The 12,448-nt window shown below is 45.8% G+C and overlaps 1 protein-coding gene across 1 annotated transcript in view; it reads left to right on the forward strand.

The window, feature by feature from the left end:
* The window catches only part of ACR (acrosin), a 135,922-nt gene that overhangs the window by 119,330 nt on the left and 4,144 nt on the right, over positions 1 to 12,448 (forward strand). The window lies entirely within an intron of this gene.

Genomic DNA, 12,448 nt, shown 5'->3' on the forward strand with positions numbered 1-12,448 from the left:
TATTGCGATGTGATGTTATATTGCACTGCTGTTATTCGGTGGCTTTCTGTTTTGACTATTTTGTTGTGCTGTGCTTTGTTATGTTTTAAATGTGTAGTTATGTTGCTTTATTTATGTTATTGTACTCTGTTCTGTTGTTTACTTTACATAGGTCAAAAAATGCTGCTACATTTCCTGCCAAAAGCAGCACATTACTTTAAAGAACCACTTACTACTTCTCAGGTGATAAAATAGTGCTGATCCTGCTCTTCAACTTCTTAACAGAGTCAGACAAAAACTGTTGCAGAGACTCTTTACATAGCTCACCCTGTGCTTACAATAGCCTTATAGCCCCCGGCCATTAAAGGCCTGCTCCAGCGTTAAAGGGAGCGGGACTTTAATTGCTGGTATAGCCCAGGTACGAAGGGCTATAAGGCTATTAGAACATTCTGCCACTAGAGGACAGAATGTTCTAACAAATTAAACAAAGGCTTCAGGATCCGAGGGGATTGAAATCCCCTCAGGCTCCAAGAGGCCTTTGTGCAAAGAACATTGGAATGTTGCTCTCCTGGCCTTTACAGGCCCGTAGAAGCACGGAGCACTCCATTGTATTGAATGGAGCGCTCCACATTCCAATGTTCTAATATATGTTACACGGCTCATGGTCTCTGCTAATTAGTCCAATGTAGGGCTGAATCCTAGATTCTTGTGATGCTTAGTCAGTGGACAAGTTGGTAGTCAACAGAGTTGAAGACTGATAAGAGGTCAATAGGGAGGAGGGCGTTCACTATGTTACAGTGAACAGTGTTTTAGATGTAATACTAGATTGCAACTAAAATAGATTGAGCGCAGTTTGAAATTCAGTCTGCCTGGAGGCTTGTTTATTCAAGAAAGTCAGAGATGTGCAGACAAATTGATTTTCCAAAAAGGTTACCCAGAAACAGCCAATTAAGTATAGATCTGCAGCATACTAAGTCTGAACAACCAGACCTCACTTTTTGATAATGAGGGACATTTAATGTCATTGAGAAACTCTCCATTTTAAGGGGCACAGGTCAGCTGAGGAGCTGGTAACCCTGAAAGTTTTGGTTAGGTCTATAGTTTACTTTATGGAAGCCAACTCATAAACAAAGTGTGGTTGCCTGATAAAGGAAGCAGATTTAGTGTGGCTGGCAAAGGAAGGTGGTCAAGACAAAGTGTTTCAAATTTGATCCAGAGAGGAGTTGGTGCAGGTTAAGGTGCAATCCAGATTACAGAACTTAGAGGTGATTTTGAAAAATTGTTCAGTAAGACATTTAACATCTGGGCTACTTTGGCTTTCCCTGTGGCTGTTTTATGGGTTCTGTACTCTCACTGGACTCAGTTAAAAAATCTTGTTGTGTGTTTGTGAGGAAAGTGGTGCATTATATGGTTGGGGTGGTCTATCTCACCGTTGAATACACTCACGATATCGACTTGGGTCAAGTCAGGCTTATATGTTAAAACTTAGCTCAACCCTGCGTAGCTGTGTCTTCGAGCAGGCAGGTTTACACAAAGTATACAGCATTTAGAAAGAAATCCAACACCAATTTATAAAAATAGATCTTATTATTTTTATGAACTTTTAGACACCAAAACGAATACAATCGACCAGAGGGTTACAGAGATATAGATTTGTATGTAAATCAAAAATTACTGCTTTGTACGCAGAATCCCAACATTCAATGGGAAGTAGAAAGTTTGGAAACTGTAACATTTTTATAAAGTTGCATTTGGCTATTCTGGCCTGCTGTGGGTGACCAACTCCAGCAGAGAGAGGTCAAGGGGGCCAGTAAGTTGTAGGACAGTTAGCTTGTCACCAAGATAGTCTCAAGCCCAAATTCAATTACAGGCTCTATGGGCAAACCAACAAAGACTTCAGTGGAGTGGCCTTGATGTAAGGGATACAGGATGCTGAAAATACTGTAGGATGCTGTGCGGTTGATGGGGGCGTTTCTTAGGGCTAGTCCTTGGTCCACGGGCCAGTTGGGGGTGACTTTGACCACAGGGGCTGATGTTCTGTGAAGTCCTCTTTTTGCTAGCCCCAAAATCAGCAAATGCATCCAGCGGTTGGTAAAGCCTCTCTTGCCAAGTCCATGGAACAGCAGGCCAGTCTTTCTACAGTCCTCTCTACAGTCCAAATGTGATCTGAGGTCTCAGTGCCAGGAGTGCCATGTTTATATTCAGAAAGTGCCATTTGGGAATGCAGAACTTACTACCCAATAGACGTCTAGGACATTTTCTGCCTGATAATGACTTCCTGCAATGTGTGGCATTTAAATATAACTGATACTGATGCGCGTTTCTTGGGCCCCAAGATTTGCAACCACATGAGCACTCTAATTCCTATAATAGGTTGATGCTGTTTTCGCGTACAGGTTTGAATAAAGTTTCCAATAAAGTTTTATACAAATCTTTGAATGGTCAATTCATTTATTTTTCATGAATTTTTCATTCATTCTCCAGTATTTCATCGTGATTCAAATCATCATGATATTCCTGTAAGTACGTGAGGTTTTCAACATGCCCGATGCATTTCGAGCTCATAGCTCTTCCTTAGGGGACTGTTACTCTGAATACTCTGAATACCTTCGGATTCATTCATGTAACGATTCGGCATTCATTCCTCTCGTTTCTGTCTACTCGCTACGGCGTGCGGCGCTCTGTCCGTCCGCGTCTCTGTGACCCGCTGGTGTGCCGGTCACGTGGTGTGCACACCACGTGACCGGCACACCAGCGGGTCACAGAGACGCGGACGGACAGAGCGCCGCACGCCGTAGCGAGTAGACAGAAACGAGAGGAATGAATGCCGAATCGTTACATGAATGAATCCGAAGGTATTCAGAGTAACAGTCCCCTGAGGAAGAGCTATGAGCTCGAAATGCATCGGGCATGTTGAAAACCTCACGTACTTACAGGAATATCATTATGATTTGAATCACGATGAAATACTGGAGAATGAATGAAAATTTCATGAAAAATAAATGAATTGACCATTCAAAGATTTGTATAAAACTTTATTGAAAACTTTATTCAAACCTGTACGCAAAAACAGCATCAACCTATTATAGGAATTAGAGTGCTCATGTGGTTGCGAATCTTGGGGCACAAGAAACGCGCATCAGTATCAGTTCAATTTACCCCTGGGGCTCAGTAGGGGATCCACATGCAGCACCAGCTACACCATTGAAATAGCTCATAAATTGATTACAACAAAGGACACATCGAGTGCGGAGTCACGTCCATTTGGCTGGCCATGGCATTTAAATATCCCAGAGTATCCCCTCCCAAGATAGCAGAACACTTCTCTCAGTGTGCAGAGCTTCCTAACCCACTCCAAAGCTGTGGCAACCTGAGGGCTACTGGTCTCTCTTCTCTGTCCTCAACGCCAACCCATTTACCTGAACAAAAAAACCAGCTCCTCTCATTTGAGTGTCTACCATTTGCCACACTTCAAAGGTAGATTCCCTATTGAAGCTTGCTTTTTGGGATCACACCCTGTGTGGCTTCTTGCAAGGAAGCAGTGACACCTCTTCCAATGACAGGCCTCTATTGTTCTCATTCCTGGCAGTCATTCACACGTCTCCCTAGGAGGGCAGAAAGCTGTCTTATGACCACTGGAAAACTTCAGCAACAGAGTTGGAGCCACAGAGAACACTGACCACTGGAGTAGGAAAACTTGGGCACTGAAAAGGGAACAGTCCTGTACCTAATAATCTGTTCACAGAACAGGACGTTTGGGTGGGTCAGAAAGGAATCCGCGGCTAGATAGATTCTCTACCTCTACCGAATAAGGTGCTATATAAGGTAAGTAACTTGTTAATCTAATAGAGACTTTTAGCTACAGATTCCTTACCTTAGAATAGCTACCCATGTAATGCCTCCCCAGAGGAGGGTCTGCAAACCTGATTAGAACAGAAAGTCCCACAAGACTGAACAGGCAAAATGCTCATCCTGATGGACCTGACTGTTCAGGCTGACGCACTTGGTAAACGTGTGCTGTGAGGTCTACGTCGCTGCCTAGCAGATGTCCAGGACTGGGATTCCGCGTGCAGCTGTCGCAGCCTTTGCTCTGGTGGAATGAGCATGCAAGCCCTCCGAAGGTTGCTTGTTGGCCAATGCATAGCAGATCCTAATACAGAGCGTAAATCATTGGGGGATGGTTTGCTTCTGCACTGCCTTCCTTTTCTTTGATTGAGTTGATCATTCACCCAGAACAGATTTATGCAGTCAAAATAAAACGACAGCAACCTTTTTAGGGCCAATTGGTGTAGTTGCTGCTCTTCCTTAGAGGGATGAGGTGGAGCATAAAAGCTAGGCAGAGTGATGGACTGGCCTACTTGGAAAGGGGTGACTACCTTTGGCAAGAAGGATGCTCATGTCCAAAGGACCAGTTCGTCTGGGAAAAAAGAGATGTAGGGAGGCTGAGAAGACAGCGCCTGTATCTCACTTATCCTCCGGGCCGATGCTTTGGCCAACAGAAAGGCCATCTTGATGGTGAGGTGCCTAACAGAGCAAGAAAGAAGCAGCTCGAAGGGAGTGCACATTATAAATTTAAGAATCAAGTTAAGGTCCCACTGAGACATATCAATTGGAGCTGGGAGAATCAAATACTGCAGACCTTTAAGGAACCTATTAACAATGGATTCATTTGAAGAGAGAAGGCTGATCTGGCAGCAGTGCCCAATGCAGAGCCCTGCTGGGATAGGGTAAGAATAAACAAAAGTACATGGGAAAAGGGTGCAGATAAGGTAGTCAACCGGTTTTGCTGTACACCATGCCACAAATAATTTCAAATGGCTGGCGTATACCGTTTCTGGTGGAGGTTTGCCAAGCTGCCCAGATAACATTACAGACTTTTGGCGGAAGGTCAAAAGCTGTCAACTGTTGCCGCCCAATCTCCATGCATGAAGGCGGAGCCCTGACGGGTTCAGGTGTAGAAAACCCCTCCATTGCTGTTGCAACAGAAGACCTTTACTAATGGCCAGCCTGATTGGAGGACCGATGGACATGCTCAATAGCTCGGGATAACAGACTCTGAGCCCAGTAAGGTGCCACAAAGATGATTTGGGGCCAGTTATTGCTGATCTTCTTGAGAACCCCCTGGCAGGAGTGGTATTGGCGGAAAGGCATACAGGAGGCCGGAGCTCCACTTAATACAAAAAGCATCTCTGATCAAGAGCCACCTTGGAAACTCCAACATGCAGAACTACAGACATTGTGCATTTCGAGAGTGACAAAGAGGTCCAACCAGGACTCTCCCCACTGCTGAAAAGAGACCTTGTACCACCTCTGTATGGAGATGCCATTTGCGATCTTTGGCTGAGTTTGTCCGCTTTGGTGTTCAAAGAACCCGGCAGGTGTTGGGCCACCTGGGAAATGCAATGACATTCTAGCCATGTACAGAGATGTATGGCCTCTTGACAGAGGGTCCTCAATTCCACACCACCCTGTTTGTGGTAGTACCACTTGTTGGGCCTGTTGTCTGTGAACACCTACATACGCTTTCCCTTGATGGAGGGTAGCATAGCTTTCAATGCTAAGAGGTTAATGAGCAGTCCGGATTCTACCAGAAACCAGAGTCCTCTGATTTCTACCTCTACCAGATGGCTGTCCCATCCCAGGAGTGACACAACTGTGACTACTGTCAGATCTGATGGGGGAAGGGAGAGGAGTCTGCTGTTGACCCAATCGTTGTTCATCAGCAACTACTGCAGATCTTGAACAGTGCCTTCTGAGATCTGGACCATGTCGGAGAGATTCCCCTGATGCTGTGCCCACCGGAACTTCAGGTCCTACTGCAGAGCTTGAATATTCTAATGTCATGAGTCACAAGTAGAATGCAGGAGGCCATGAGGTCTAGCAGCCTCAGACTCAGTCTCATTGAAACCCAGGATAGAGGCTGGAATAATAGGATCATAACTCTAATATCTTGGATTGATTGTTCGGTAGGATAAGCTGGAAACTGCACTGTGTCCAGAACAGCTCTGATGAAAGCGAGAGTCTAGGAAAGGACCAGCTGTGACTTTGGCACATTAATAGAGAACCCTGGTGAGTGACGTAGTCTGGAGGTGGGAGACGACTACCTGGTACAAACCTTCAACAGCCAGTCATCGATCTCCGCAGATGAGCTGCAACAACTGCCATCATCTTGGTGAACACCTGAGGGCCGCTCGTAAGGCCAAATGGGAGCACCGCAAACTGAAAGTGTTTCTAGCCTACAGTGAACTTCAGATAATGTCTGTGGGCAGACAGGAATGTGGATGTGTGTGTCCTGCAAGTCCAACAATATCATCCAGTTTCCCAAGTCCAGGGCAGACAGTACTTGAGCTAGCCTAAGCATCTTGAATTTTTCCTTTCACTTGAAAAAATTGAGAGGACTCAGGTCTAGGAAAGTCAAAGGCCTGTGTCCTCCTTGGGCACCAGAATGTATCGGGAATAACAACCACAACCTACTTCTGATGCCGGCATCCTTTCTATGGCTCCTTTGGCCAAGAAAGCCGCCACTTGGTAGGCAGAGATCACCATCACTGAGGCAATGAATGGTGGCCGGCTGGTCTCGGAGCCCCCCCCACCCCGAAACCAGTGGTGAAAAACCTCGGCATATGATGGAAAGTGATCTCACTTTCGAGTCCCATGTCAAATCAGTTGCAGAGAAATGTTTTAAACCTCTGCGAGGCCTCAAACCGATACAGGGTCTCTTTGACTCCAAGACTCGTCAATTGATCATTCAATCATTTGTCCTCACTAGACTAGATTATTGTAATGTGCTTCTTTTGGAGCTAACAAATCTATTGTAAAAAGGCTGCAGTGGGTGCAGAATGCAGCTGCCCGCACTATGTTTGCCCTCCCTAAACACTGTCATGTTCCCAGTATTCTTTGTTGACTTTATTTGGCTTCCCCTTGAACAGTGAGTGCGCTTTAAAACGCTGTGCATCACCCATAGAATACTGGGGGGCACTAGCCCCAGAATCTTGAGTGATCAATGCCTTCACTATGCTCTTACACATTTGCTGCGTTCAGCTGACTTGCTCTTGGCCAGAATTCCGTGGATACAGAGGGCCAGAACAGGCACGCGCTCTTTCAGGTGGTTAGCTCCTGCCCAATGGAACTCCTTCCCTATCCACATTCAGATTATCCCTGACCACTTCACCTTTTGAAGACAGGTGAAGACATAGCTATTCTCCCAAACCTAATCAATTCAATTCCAAATCTTTATTTCGATCACATGATCATAAAAGATGTACAAAATTTGCCACATCAATTAAAAATCCGGAACACAATATGTCATTAATGAAATACATTAAAGATTAAAAGTAATGAAAAAGGGTGCAGTTAGTCAGGGGATAAAGGTTAGTCACGAGTCTCCGACCCCCCTCATCAATCGGGTGCGAGCATACCACATTGCAGTTAGAAATGTTGCCATAGCGAACACAATTGGTGGGGGTAAATCAGTCTTTAAAACTCTGTATGCAGGTAGGAATGTTCTAAATCCCAGGTTTTTGAGGAGGGGGACAAGCCAATGTTTCCTACTTTTCCAGTAGGCTCGACAAAAAAAAAAACGCATGCACATCGTTCTCCTTTGTGTGGTCACATGCGGGGCATGTCTCTGTGGTGGACCGACTGGACCATACTTTAGTAAAGGATTTGAGAGGAAGGGTCCCGTACCTCCACTGCAGGAATAGCTTTCTTGTTAAAACCGGAGTCATGCCATCCAAAACGCATTCGAGGTTATATGAGTCTTTAGTTTTAATAAAATGGTACGTTAGGGTTCCTTCACGACTGCTGTCCAGAGCTCGAAGAAGCATGTGATCATAGTACATTCTGCACAGCGCTTTCCTTGGAGTCCTCTTACTTGTGCTTTCCGGATCTGACCATAATTCTGGTAGTCCAAATGTAGCTGGTTGTTTTTTGGATTAGGACATTTTGGCAAGGTATATGGGTGCAATCTTGAGATGTGGTGCCTATGCTGTTGAAAGAGAAACTAAGAGGAAGAGAAACTCAGTGATAATCTCTATTGAGCAAATGGAGGAAATTATGACCACTGGAAAACTTCAGCAACAGAGTTGGAGCCACAGAGAACACTGACCACTGGAGTAGGAAAACTTGGGCACTGAAAAGGGAACAGTCCTGTACCTAATAATCTGTTCACAGAACAGGACGTTTGGGTGGGTCAGAAAGGAATCCGCGGCTAGATAGATTCTCTACCTCTACCGAATAAGGTGCTATATAAGGTAAGTAACTTGTTAATCTAATAGAGACTTTTAGCTACAGATTCCTTACCTTAGAATAGCTACCCATGTAATGCCTCCCCAGAGGAGGGTCTGCAAACCTGATTAGAACAGAAAGTCCCACAAGACTGAACAGGCAAAATGCTCATCCTGATGGACCTGACTGTTCAGGCTGACGCACTTGGTAAACGTGTGCTGTGAGGTCTACGTCGCTGCCTAGCAGATGTCCAGGACTGGGATTCCGCGTGCAGCTGTCGCAGCCTTTGCTCTGGTGGAATGAGCATGCAAGCCCTCCGAAGGTTGCTTGTTGGCCAATGCATAGCAGATCCTAATACAGAGCGTAAATCATTGGGGGATGGTTTGCTTCTGCACTGCCTTCCTTTTCTTTGATTGAGTTGATCATTCACCCAGAACAGATTTATGCAGTCAAAATAAAACGACAGCAACCTTTTTAGGGCCAATTGGTGTAGTTGCTGCTCTTCCTTAGAGGGATGAGGTGGAGCATAAAAGCTAGGCAGAGTGATGGACTGGCCTACTTGGAAAGGGGTGACTACCTTTGGCAAGAAGGATGCTCATGTCCAAAGGACCAGTTCGTCTGGGAAAAAAGAGATGTAGGGAGGCTGAGAAGACAGCGCCTGTATCTCACTTATCCTCCGGGCCGATGCTTTGGCCAACAGAAAGGCCATCTTGATGGTGAGGTGCCTAACAGAGCAAGAAAGAAGCAGCTCGAAGGGAGTGCACATTATAAATTTAAGAATCAAGTTAAGGTCCCACTGAGACATATCAATTGGAGCTGGGAGAATCAAATACTGCAGACCTTTAAGGAACCTATTAACAATGGATTCATTTGAAGAGAGAAGGCTGATCTGGCAGCAGTGCCCAATGCAGAGCCCTGCTGGGATAGGGTAAGAATAAACAAAAGTACATGGGAAAAGGGTGCAGATAAGGTAGTCAACCGGTTTTGCTGTACACCATGCCACAAATAATTTCAAATGGCTGGCGTATACCGTTTCTGGTGGAGGTTTGCCAAGCTGCCCAGATAACATTACAGACTTTTGGCGGAAGGTCAAAAGCTGTCAACTGTTGCCGCCCAATCTCCATGCATGAAGGCGGAGCCCTGACGGGTTCAGGTGTAGAAAACCCCTCCATTGCTGTTGCAACAGAAGACCTTTACTAATGGCCAGCCTGATTGGAGGACCGATGGACATGCTCAATAGCTCGGGATAACAGACTCTGAGCCCAGTAAGGTGCCACAAAGATGATTTGGGGCCAGTTATTGCTGATCTTCTTGAGAACCCCCTGGCAGGAGTGGTATTGGCGGAAAGGCATACAGGAGGCCGGAGCTCCACTTAATACAAAAAGCATCTCTGATCAAGAGCCACCTTGGAAACTCCAACATGCAGAACTACAGACATTGTGCATTTCGAGAGTGACAAAGAGGTCCAACCAGGACTCTCCCCACTGCTGAAAAGAGACCTTGTACCACCTCTGTATGGAGATGCCATTTGCGATCTTTGGCTGAGTTTGTCCGCTTTGGTGTTCAAAGAACCCGGCAGGTGTTGGGCCACCTGGGAAATGCAATGACATTCTAGCCATGTACAGAGATGTATGGCCTCTTGACAGAGGGTCCTCAATTCCACACCACCCTGTTTGTGGTAGTACCACTTGTTGGGCCTGTTGTCTGTGAACACCTACATACGCTTTCCCTTGATGGAGGGTAGCATAGCTTTCAATGCTAAGAGGTTAATGAGCAGTCCGGATTCTACCAGAAACCAGAGTCCTCTGATTTCTACCTCTACCAGATGGCTGTCCCATCCCAGGAGTGACACAACTGTGACTACTGTCAGATCTGATGGGGGAAGGGAGAGGAGTCTGCTGTTGACCCAATCGTTGTTCATCAGCAACTACTGCAGATCTTGAACAGTGCCTTCTGAGATCTGGACCATGTCGGAGAGATTCCCCTGATGCTGTGCCCACCGGAACTTCAGGTCCTACTGCAGAGCTTGAATATTCTAATGTCATGAGTCACAAGTAGAATGCAGGAGGCCATGAGGTCTAGCAGCCTCAGACTCAGTCTCATTGAAACCCAGGATAGAGGCTGGAATAATAGGATCATAACTCTAATATCTTGGATTGATTGTTCGGTAGGATAAGCTGGAAACTGCACTGTGTCCAGAACAGCTCTGAGGAAAGCGAGAGTCTAGGAAAGGACCAGCTGTGACTTTGGCACATTAATAGAGAACCCTGGTGAGTGACGTAGTCTGGAGGTGGGAGACGACTACCTGGTACAAACCTTCAACAGCCAGTCATCGATCTCCGCAGATGACCTGCAACAACTGCCATCATCTTGGTGAACACCTGAGGGCCGCTCGTAAGGCCAAATGGGAGCACCGCAAACTGAAAGTGTTTCTAGCCTACATTGAACTTCAGATAATGTCTGTGGGCAGACAGGAATGTGGATGTGTGTGTCCTGCAAGTCCAACAATATCATCCAGTTTCCCAAGTCCAGGGCAGACAGTACTTGAGCTAGCCTAAGCATCTTGAATTTTTCCTTTCACTTGAAAAAATTGAGAGGACTCAGGTCTAGGAAAGTCAAAGGCCTGTGTCCTCCTTGGGCACCAGAATGTATCGGGAATAACAACCACAACCTACTTCTGATGCCGGCATCCTTTCTATGGCTCCTTTGGCCAAGAAAGCCGCCACTTGGTAGGCAGAGATCACCATCACTGAGGCAATGAATGGTGGCCGGCTGGTCTCGGAGCCCCCCCCACCCCGAAACCAGTGGTGAAAAACCTCGGCATATGATGGAAAGTGATCTCACTTTCGAGTCCCATGTCAAATCAGTTGCAGAGAAATGTTTTAAACCTCTGCGAGGCCTCAAACCGATACAGGGTCTCTTTGACTCCAAGACTCGTCAATTGATCATTCAATCATTTGTCCTCACTAGACTAGATTATTGTAATGTGCTTCTTTTGGAGCTAACAAATCTATTGTAAAAAGGCTGCAGTGGGTGCAGAATGCAGCTGCCCGCACTATGTTTGCCCTCCCTAAACACTGTCATGTTCCCAGTATTCTTTGTTGACTTTATTTGGCTTCCCCTTGAACAGTGAGTGCGCTTTAAAACGCTGTGCATCACCCATAGAATACTGGGGGGCACTAGCCCCAGAATCTTGAGTGATCAATGCCTTCACTATGCTCTTACACATTTGCTGCGTTCAGCTGACTTGCTCTTGGCCAGAATTCCGTGGATACAGAGGGCCAGAACAGGCACGCGCTCTTTCAGGTGGTTAGCTCCTGCCCAATGGAACTCCTTCCCTATCCACATTCAGATTATCCCTGACCACTTCACCTTTTGAAGACAGGTGAAGACATAGCTATTCTCCCAAACCTAATCAATTCAATTCCAAATCTTTATTTCGATCACATGATCATAAAAGATGTACAAAATTTGCCACATCAATTAAAAATCTGGAACACAATATGTCATTAATGAAATACATTAAAGATTAAAAGTAATGAAAAAGGGTGCAGTTAGTCAGGGGATAAAGGTTAGTCACGAGTCTCCGACCCCCCTCATCAATCGGGTGCGAGCATACCACATTGCAGTTAGAAATGTTGCCATAGCGAACACAATTGGTGGGGGTAAATCAGTCTTTAAAACTCTGTATGCAGGTAGGAATGTTCTAAATCCCAGGTTTTTGAGGAGGGGGACAAGCCAATGTTTCCTACTTTTCCAGTAGGCTCGACAAAAAAAAAAACGCATGCACATCGTTCTCCTTTGTGTGGTCACATGCGGGGCATGTCTCTGTGGTGGACCGACTGGACCATACTTTAGTAAAGGATTTGAGAGGAAGGGTCCCGTACCTCCACTGCAGGAATAGCTTTCTTGTTAAAACCGGAGTCATGCCATCCAAAACGCATTCGAGGTTATATGAGTCTTTAGTTTTAATAAAATGGTACGTTAGGGTTCCTTCACGACTGCTGTCCAGAGCTCGAAGAAGCATGTGATCATAGTACATTCTGCACAGCGCTTTCCTTGGAGTCCTCTTACTTGTGCTTTCCGGATCTGACCATAATTCTGGTAGTCCAAGGGTCTCACAAGTTCTCTTGATGTAGTTTAACCAAGGCGTCTTGGTGGCATTGGGCAGGGATAAAAATTCCTGTAGCTCGGTTCTATAGATAGTGAGATCTTGACTGCTCCAAAAACGATGCCAAAAAGT

This window comes from Lissotriton helveticus, chromosome 1_1 (genome assembly GCF_964261635.1).
Source record: "Lissotriton helveticus chromosome 1_1, aLisHel1.1, whole genome shotgun sequence".
NCBI lineage: Eukaryota > Metazoa > Chordata > Amphibia > Caudata > Salamandridae > Lissotriton > Lissotriton helveticus.